Source organism: Agelaius phoeniceus, chromosome 10, assembly GCF_051311805.1.
Source record: "Agelaius phoeniceus isolate bAgePho1 chromosome 10, bAgePho1.hap1, whole genome shotgun sequence".
NCBI lineage: Eukaryota > Metazoa > Chordata > Aves > Passeriformes > Icteridae > Agelaius > Agelaius phoeniceus.
In genome coordinates this window covers 15,162,891-15,173,312 of record NC_135274.1, presented here as the reverse complement: position 1 = coordinate 15,173,312, position 10,422 = coordinate 15,162,891, and positions in this window count along the sequence as shown.

The following is a 10,422-nucleotide window of genomic DNA, read 5'->3' as shown; positions in this document are numbered from 1 at the left end:
GCAGTGACTGAACAGGGGTTACATCCATCTGGCAGAACATCACATCACCCCAGCACCACTCTGGGCTTCCTGGCAGCTCCAGTGACCCCACAGCTCTGGGGTGAGCATGGGAATCCAGCAGGAAATTCTGACAGTGATAGAAAGAAAAGACACAGTTTTTTGTTGGCCCGGGTGAGTTGATTCACTCATGTGACCACTGTTTAAGGGAATAAGAGGAGAACAAAATGAGAAAACTGCCCCTTCTGGCAGCCACCCACACAAAACGCTGAGCTGCTCTGACTGATGGACGCCTTCCTCTACTCAAAAAAACCCCAAAAGCATCTATTTTCTCTTAATGTGCTAACTCTGCTGTCACAGTTTGATTCTCTGTTGACTGCACACCTCACCACTCCTGCCAAGGCTGGTGTCAGCCTGGCCAAGCTTCTGTCCCTGCTCACCCGGCACACACCAGTTACTGGGTTTTGTGTAATGACTCAGCAGTTACTTCCGCTGGTTCTCTGGAAATTCAGAGATACAGTTTTTACTGAGAAATCAGTACTAAGAGTTTCTGATCTTCTCAGGCAATTCTTAAAATACTTTTGCATGAAAGTTTTTAAGATGGGTATAAACCAGTGGTTTTCATTCACTCTGGTTACATGTGAAAGACCATGTGAAATACCTCCAATAGGGTGACACTAATCTGTCAATTTTTTAAACAAAGAACTGAAAAATTACTGAGTAATTTGGGGATTTTTTCATTGAATTGCAATTTTTGTCGTCCAACATCCAACCTAAATCACTGCTAGAATTTTATTTGTGCCTCAAGGAAATGCACTGGTGATCAATGGTATTGGCCAACTGGCTTTCCCTAGCTAGTTACCCTTTTTGCAAACTGCTAAACTACCCATTGCTATCAGCTTGCAAAATTCCCATCTATGTATGTCTTTATTGTTGCCTAGTCTTCCCTTTTGAGCAAGATGTTTTGTTTTAAAACCAGAAAAGCCTCCTTTGATGCCACTGAAATGGTGCACATTTGAGTCATCTAACAACACATTGATGAAGGACTCCCCCAGGTCCATCTGGATCACACTGAGGTATTTCCTCTGGTTCACTTTTTCTCATAACCTCTTTTAGCCTTGCAAACTTGCTAGCAGAGTCATAGGATTGTGGGGAGACTGAAGTGGGTACCCTTCTGCCTGGGTGTTGGAAAAACAGAGGTAAAACACATTAGTACAAACAGCTTTCTAGGTCATGCAGACCTAGAAACTGCTATGATGAGGAGAAGCCAAGGAGATTTTTTTTTTTTTTTGGATGAAGTACTGACTGGTAAAAAGAGTCTATCATATGACTCAGAGGAAAAATATTATGAAATTATTAGTGCTATTAAACAGAAGCTCTTACTCTATCATTCCCTATTAGTAAAAGGAGTTAAAAGGTTTGCTTTGATATATACATTTCTATGTTCTTCATGAAAATTCCTTTAGTAATTTTCAATTAAAGATTAATTCCTCATCACATTTTTCAATGCATTGTATATTCTAATGTATTATCTTTATCCCCATTAGAAGGTTTCCCTTAACACCTAATTGCTTTTCTTTTTCAGTCACTGGCAAATTTGAACTCGTTTATTGCTTCACAAACCTCAAACCATGCAAGCTTTTATTAACTCAGAGATTAATTTTGTGGTTGGCACACTCCCTGCTTTCCAGCTCTCTTGGCATTGCTCTGGTTTGTACTGCTGGAAGTGCCTGGCAACCTCAGCTCTCCTGCAGCATTCCTGGCTGCAGCTTCCCTAGGGAAGAGAGGGCTCACAGGGCATCACAAGTTATTTCCAGGCACAAATCAGAGCATTCAGTGCTTTTAAAACATCAGGTGTTTAACCTGGTAGAAGAAATAAAGTAAATTACAAGAGAAAGTGCAAGAAAAACAACAATTTTTCTCCATTCTGTTCACCTTTGAGGGATTGGTTAGCAGGAGGAAATGAGCCAGAGAATACAATCCAGCATTGTCAGTGCTTCTGGAAATGTTATGGGCATTCACAGACAGCGTAATTCCTCCAGACTTTGCTCAGGAGGAGATAAGCAGCCTGGGGCTTGAGGACAGGAGTGGTAAACCCTGCAGCCTTTCTTAATGGGCTGCCCATCACGATTCTGATTGCATTGTTACACATATTCCACCTGAAAACTGGGTACAAGTCCCACTTAATAATAAAACTTACAAGTCCTTTACAGCTTTCTGTGACCAGAACGATTCTTACACATGACATTTCTCAACTGCTCCCTCCCATCACCTTTCCCCCAGTGTCGAGGGCGTTTGCTGTTTTCCTTGTCTGGCTTTGCCCCACCGAGCCCTGCACTCTCTCCCAGGTGAGGCACAAATGAGCTGAACAATGCCAATTAAGTGCACAGCATTTAGTGAGTCTCAGTCTGACTAATCACATTCTATGTGCTTTCCCAGTCTGACTGTACCCACTGTTATCTCTCATCTGTAACTGTAAATCCTCCAGGGCAGAGATCAGCACAATTACCTGCTGTATATTACCTAGCTGAAAGGGGCCAAGGATTTTATGTGCTTTGGCAACAAACAGAATAAATATCATTATGCCTTAAGAACATTTGTGAAGTTTTTCTCCTTTGCACATGGTTTCTAAATCAGGCAGGACAAAAACCTATCTGGGGATCACATTTGTGTATGAAATCTATTTTGTGCCAAAACTAAGATATCCAAGTAGCAGAGAAAATAAATCAGAACCTACTGTTTATTTATTCAGTCTCTTTAATGTGTATATATTAGCGTGTTCCACCCTGCCTTTTCTGGTAGGGCTGTATAAATATGTGCCTTAGCTCAGAGGAGGTTATGGGACCCACCTCTGCAGTGCAGCAGCAGCCAGCTGGCCACATCTGGTCCCAGATGCTGCAAGCACACCTCTGCTAGCCCTGTACCAACAAGCCTTCCCTGAGTACAGCTGTGGGGCCTCCTGTGGGACACCTCTGGCCCTGTTTGTTTGATTTTCCTGGCAAGGGTGTTACACAGGGGATAAAATCCCCATAGCTCACTCTCTCTAATCCCCATACATCCTTAGGCAAACAAAAAGAGGCTCATAAGAAAAGGGGCTGAGAAAGGACATGGCTCTGTGCCTTGGCTGTGTGTGTACACATGACACTCCTCCTACTACCTTCATGTGTCTTCTCTGACCTCAGTGGCTTGCAGGCTCTGCCAGCTTAGATTTTCAAGTTCAGTAGGTTGGCAACAGCAGTGGCATCCCTCTGGGCTCTCGGACACAGGCATGGGATCTGCATGGGAACATGACTCTTGAACTGAGTGCCAGAGCTCATGAACACAGACAGGTACATGGTAACTCATTAAATGGAGGTTAGCAATTATAGTTTCACTCTTCAAAATGATTCACATGCAGTTGAAAGCCACAAGTCCTTAAAAGTTTCCTTTGAAAGCTCTTAAACTACTCTGGCAAGCCTGAGTTGTTGAACAATTTATCACTTCTCTGCCAGATGAGCTTGTGAAACCGCTTTAAGAGGAAATTGTACAAAGTGCCCAAGACTGTCACAGATTAAGTTTCTTTTCTCTTGTGCCACCCAATCCATTTTCCCCCATTTCCCAGACATCCAGTTCTTCATGGTTTAAAATAGCCTGGCTGGTTATTTCCACTACAATAGCAGCCTATCTAATAAGTTGCATGTCTTCAACAGCAGTCAGAGGCAAAGGAGAATTCATTGCTCCATTTACTTGAACAAGACCTTAAAAAGTCACTTTTTATAGTAAATTAAAAAAATAATACTGTGCTTTCCTATTCTTCTTGCTAGCCCATGACTGCCATGGGAAGCAGTAAAGGAGGTCACTCCTGTCTCCAGATTACTTCTCAGATCCTTTGAAGACTGTTCCCTCCACAGAATTTACCTTCCACTCTCCTCTCCTGGTTCCCTGCTACTACACAGCCTTAATGGAATCACTGTAGAGCTACTTGGCTTATCCTTTTTGTTGGTACTTGTCCCTTTCCCTCTCCCTTCTATTTTTAAAATAAGGCAGAAGTCTTTCAGTCAGTGGGACTGCCAGCCTTTGCCTAGATCACATCATACCCAAGGAAGTGGGATCTGAGTGCTGTTATCAGCTTTCACACCTCCACCACAGCATTTCAGAGAGCTGCCCTGCAGCACATGCACAGAAGCTCCCTGAGGGATTGTCTCCACCAAGGACACCACTTTCCTGATGGCTTGCACAGGGTTTGTCCCATCCAGCCTGCAGACTGGGCTGAAATCCTGGGGCACCACATCAGCACTGGGGCTGGAAACGGCAGAGCAAAGGCTGCCACACTGTGACAGAGGGTTGAGTTTGGTAGCAGTGGTCCCAGCCACAGGGAAAAGTTGCCAAGGGGACCCAGGAGGTACCTGCAACACTGCTGACTTCACTGGGAAGTATCCCAGTAAATGGGGGGGAGTTCCACCCTGACCAATGGACAGCATAAACCCCATACTAGGTAACCTATTTACAGCTCAATTACCCCAGGACTGCTAAGAAAAAGAAAGCAACTAGCTAAACAGAGCTAAAAGACCCCTGTATACAAACCTTGAACATGAGACTCTTGAGAAACCATCACTTCTACCCAGCAAAATACAACAGGCAAAGGACAAGAGTCTGTGCTTTTATTATTTAGCTGCAAGTATTTTACTGTGAAATGAATCTGCTGATCACTGCCCACCCAGCACAGAGGACAGATTCAAGCTCTCTGGCAACTCTCCTAGCTGAAGAAGGTGATACCCTCTCCAGCTGAAGAATGCACACACACTACTAATGGATCTCACCATCTAGCAGCTCAATGTTTTGATTTCATATTAGAATTGCTTGAAAATAGGACCTTTAATACCTCTATTGTTACACATTTCTCTCTCAAAGTATGTATAAAGGACTTAATCAGACTCATTTCCTTAATTTCCAGCATATCTCTGAAAACTCATTATCCCAGGCTGATGGCATCAAAGAGTGAATTGGGAATAAAGCCAAGTGAATAAAACCAAAGATATTTCCTTTCAGTTACTGTGCAGCCTTCACAGGCTGCAGAGCATTAGAGCTGCTGAAATACCACTGTCACATTCTTCAGGATCTGTGAATTGGTGCCTTGCTCTTACACCCTTGGCATGAAGAGAGGACACAATCCCTGTTACACTTCACCCAACAAAGCTGTGCTGTGATGAGCAGCTTAAATGTGTGGCACTGGAAAAATGTCTTTGAACTATTGCTATTTGGGTTCCCACTTTCTGAGACATATTTATCACAGCAAAGTTACCCTACTAAACAAAAAAAAAAAAAAAAAAAAAAAAGCAAACCAAGCCCTGGACTTGATTTGATAGCATATGAAACCCTTGATTTCACCTTCTGTCCTCCATCATCATTTGCAGAGAAGCAGCAGATCTTGCAGCTGTTCTGGGCCAGGCTGGAGCTCCACACAGGCCACTGTCCCAGCCATCTCTGACGGCAGTAAGGAGCTGAAGTGCTCTGAACTCCAGGTGAGGAGACACCTTGCACACCCTGTCACCAAGTAGACAAACACAAATCTCTCTGTTACAGCCATGCCACCAGGGACTGCAACAGGGGCAGGAACAGGGGCATTTCACATCCACTTCTCCAGGACTTCATCACAGATCCCAAACCAAGATACCTCCATCCAGCCAGGTTAAGGAACAACTTGTAACTCTTGCTGTATCTGGAAACTGGACACAATTTTAGCATGGTCCAGGGCAGATCAAGCAGTTATTGCTAAACTGACCTCTGCAACCTTGTTCTCACAGCATCTCCTGGGAAAGTGCTTGGCAGACTGGCAGTCGGTGCTGTTACAACAAAGCAGAGGGCTGGGAAGCCTTTCTTCTGCTTTGTGCTCTCCAAAGCTGGAACCAAAGCCTGTGTGCAGCTCCTCTCCCTGGCATGGCGCCTCAGAGAATGAAGCAGGTTACGCTGTCTGGTCATTTGACCCACCATCAGTCATCCTCAATAACTTTTTCATCTCTGTTATTTCAACTAAGTGGGCAAAGTCCATGAGTTTATGATGATCTGAGACACTGTGCTTCTGCAGTGCCCTCTGATGCCCCCGTGTCTCCCCACCCGCCCCCAGACTGGCAGCATTGCTGCCATCAGGACTGGCATTCCCTGCCCACAGGGCCCAGCACCAGCTGGAACAGAGCAGGAGCTGAATGTGCTGATGGATAAAGAACATCTTATGCAAGGGCTGGAGAAGGTCAGCTCACCTTCAAGACACTGGAAAGCAAGGCAGGGGAGCACTCACAGTGTGGGAGCCCAGTTTCCCTGCACTGGGGAGGCTGGGTTTGCTGGTGGGCAGTGCCAGGCAGGGTGGGCAGCAGGCAGAGCTGCACGGCCAGGCCAGCCCAGCTTTACAAAGCACAAGGTGAGAACATCATTTACACCACATTAGAACATCATTTTGCTTTTCTGAAACTACCGACTTTAGAAGTTACCTGTGTTTCCTTTGCCCTCTGCCCTCCAAGCCACACTGCTCAGGCTCCCTCCATCTCTCCAGTCTTTCCTTGGCAAGAGCCAGCCTGGAGCAGTGCTCTGAAAAAGCCAGGAAGGGCAGTCAGCTGCTGACAGGAGCCAGGCTTTGCATGCACAGCCGTGGCAGCACCTGATAGACCTTGCAGTGCTGGAGCCTGACAGTGATGGGCAGTTCTGGGATTCTCCTTCCCCTGCTCTTGCCAGAAGATGTTTTCCCAGTGCCCTCTTCTTCAGCTCTGCAGTGTGGCAGCTCCAAAGCCACGACTTTGAAATAGCAAAAGTGGCTTTTTCTAATGCTGAAAGAGAAGCCGCTGGATCCATTTCACCCTTCCTTGCCCTCTGGGGTCCTTTCTTCTCTATCCCTGAGGTTTCAGAGTAAGAAAGGTCTAATTATTTTTGCAGCTCGTAATTACTTTGCAGCTCCACCCTAACAAGCAAGCTCGTCTGCTTCCCCAGGACAGGTCATGCCCTGACAAACACCTGGCTGCTTTAATTGCTCCAAACAGCACTTGGGGCTCTGCAGACAGCCCGGGCTGGGCATGCTGTGGGTGCTCCTGGTGCCTGGGAAACCCAAAGGGAGGACAGTGAGAGGAAAACAAGTGCAGGTCCCCTTTGGCACACAGCTGTGCATAGGAACTCACCCGTGTGCACTGCAGCTTCTTGCAGCCCTGCCTAGAAGCAGCATGGCACCTCCCAGGGCACTGTGTCCCTAGAAAGGTTCTTGGGGCCCTTGATGGCTTCATCCAAGACGGCCTGACTCCCAGGAATTGGCTGGATCCTCCTCCTCTACTCTCCACAGCTACAGAACTGGCAGAGATGATCAACAACAGAGGTGTGTCTCCTCACAGTCCACAGCAGCTGAACTCCAGTCACCCCACAGAGCAGAAGATACCCAGCAAACACTGAAACCACCAGGCCTGCCCAAACCTGACCTGGTGCCAGCCCTGTCCCTGGCCGGGCTGGTGACCTTGGCTGAGCACATCACTCCCAACACACCTCTTGGAGAGGGAGGCCTGAGCAGGCAGATGCATCTGCAGCCCCTCAGGAAAAGCCTCCTCTAAAGCTGCACCCGCTCAGAGCATTCCCACCCTTGCCATTGTTTTGGGAACGACTGGAAAATGTCAGCAGGGCACTGGGTGCGGGTGGGGGGGTCAGGAAAAAGGAAAAAGAGATGATTAGATTTTTTTTTTTAAATCAGCCAATAAATTATATTAACTTTTCCATTGACCTTTTGTGGGGTCACATTATCAGACTAGTGAATGTGGTTCATGAAGATAGGATTATGCTCAGATTTCAAACTGTGCAGAAAGTGCATCCCAAGCAACATGCCAAAATGGAAACGTCAGCTCTGCCAGATGGGTGTGCTTCTCATTATCCTCCCGAGGAAAGCCAGATCCACCACCTACAAATACTGTATATGTTATTAAAAGGGTCTGGTTCCCAGGGAGGCTGGAATTGTGCAATGTCTGCCTTTGCCAATGGTGTCTTTTACTCCTTTCCCCTTGAGACTCTGGTGGCACAGGAGCAGCCTGTGGAGGGACTGGCTTGCCACAGGCAACCAAGATCACTTTCCCCCCCTGCTCGGCCAGCTTGCCATGGAGCAGAGAGCCGGGAGAGGGCAGCTTTCCTTGGCCAGGCCATGAACACTGGCCTGGCATCCTGGTGCCGCCTTTGGGGTGGGATAATGTTCAAAGCATGGGGCAGGGGGGAAGAGGGTGTGAGGTGCAGCTACATGTGCTGTGTGCCTGCAAGGGAAGCACTGCTGCCCACGGCTGCCCAGTCTCGGACAGGGCTTGGCAGGTGTTGGCAGAGCTGCAGCACTGGGCCACATTATATCAGCTCCTACCATGAAGCCAGCAGCAACAGCTCCTCCTGCAGCTATAGCATCTTCCAGGAGTGCCCCAGGGAGCAGGAAGTGTGCCAGCCCCAGGGCTGTCCTAGTCCTCGGGGCTTAGGGAGTCTCCCTGTCCCTTGGACTGCAGCCCCAGCAGACAGAAGCCTCCTCTCGGCCCCTGCCAGTCCAGCATGGCCAAAATTAGCTTCCCCTGCGTGTGTGCCGGGTAGAAGAGCCACGATTGTATCTCAGAAAAGCATTATTGTATTCCTCGAGCCCTATCTTATCAGGGAAAGGAAAACGGGACTTTGACAAATTGCCTCCGCAGCGGCCCGGTGAGCACATGATTCTCGGTAATTGCCCCCCCTGTGGTCGCCAGTGGCCACTATTGTTCCCAGCCCTGGCTGAGCCCTGCGGAGTCTGGGCAGCCGTGACCCTCCCAAAAGGAAAGGAGCAGTGGGCCTGGCCACCCTCACCTTGGCTGCACCCAGAACATTGTGTTTGCAGGTGGGCATGCAGCTGAAGTCAGATTGATCCCTTTATCAGGAGCCTTCAAGGGCTGATAAGGTGACATCGCCTGCCTGGAGCAGGGACTTGAACTCTTTTGCAAGGGGAGATGGTTATCAGCAGTCTCTGGCAGGGCTGTGCTGGCTCTGGAGCCTCACAGCTGGAAGCAGAGCTGAGCTCTGAGCCTGGGACAGATAGGAAGGGTTTGTTTTGCTTTGCACAATGGCTGCTCAGATCCTGTCCAACAGCGGAGCAGAGAGCACAGCAGGGCACTTCAAAGGCACTCAGCCTAGCGCTGTCACCACATGGGGACCCAGCGTGGCCAGTGGCCATCCTGACCCCAGGGACAGCCTGGCCCCTGCAATACCGGTTACAACAGGACACACATTGTTCCCAGTCCCAGGGCAAAGAAGATCATCACCTGGAGAGCTTACATCATCTCATCAGGAAGACTAAGAGCCACCCACGAACCCATCTCTGCCTGCAAAGCATCCATGCAGACAGGAGAGCAGAGCACCCTGTGACCTCTCTGCTCCTTGCTGCTGCAAGGCCACCTGGGGCCCCTCCCCAGCAGGGTCATGAGGACCAAAAGCCTGTTCAGTGAGTCCACAAACCACATTCCCTGGCAGAGCAGGGAGCAGCAGGTGCTTGGCTCACATCTGCTGCAAGCCCAGGGCAGGAGAAGACCACAGGGTGACTGATGGCCATGGGACAGCCAGCATGACCCTGCAATGATCCACGGGGGACCCCTGCCCAACCTGCTGAGCTCACCTGGGAGAGGGAATAGCACTGGGACCATGATGGAAGCTGCAGCCAACCTCACTCTGGTGCAATGCATTGGGCAGCTCTTCATCCCGCTAAGCACAACTGTGGCTGCTCCTGGGGTGATCTCCATCAGAGGTGCTGGTGCCAGAGCTATCTCCCTAAATACCCCAGCAGAAGCAGCCAGTGACAGCTACTGGGAGCAGGCAGAAGTTACAGCAAACCATGCTGCACAGCTGTACAACACCTACCTGGTGTTTTGGTGCTTTGTGCCCTTTTTTTGCTGTACTGCTGGCTCCTGCTTCCCAGGGCTGGATGAAGGGAGACACTGACAGTGCTGCAAGTGTCACAGCCATCCCAGCAAAGCTGCTGCTGACTCCTGCATGTCCCCCTATGCCAACAGCTCAGCTCTGCTGAATCCAGGTGAACTGAATACAAGATCTGAAAGGGCTGAGGCCACTGATCTCCACCTGCTGCACCTCAGGGCAGAGGACAAGTGCAGCTACTGGAAAATTGCAAACCACAGGAGTGTGTGATGTGCTCCAGCCTCTGCTGCATAGCCCCTCCCTTTGCCAGATCCCTGAAATGTCCCTTCCTTCAGCCTGACCAAACACCAGTGTGCATCTTCATGGCTCCCATCCTGGGTCCCCCACAAGAAGGGAGCAGGCACTGCTTGCTGGGCACAGCACCCATCCCACTGCTTTCTGAAGAGCAGCTGTCAATGATGGAACACCAAGGCAGCCCTTGGGACCCACCTCTGGGGCCAGCACAGAGCAGGTCAGCACAGGGTGACCTCCTGCAGCCACCCTGCCGCTCCCAGT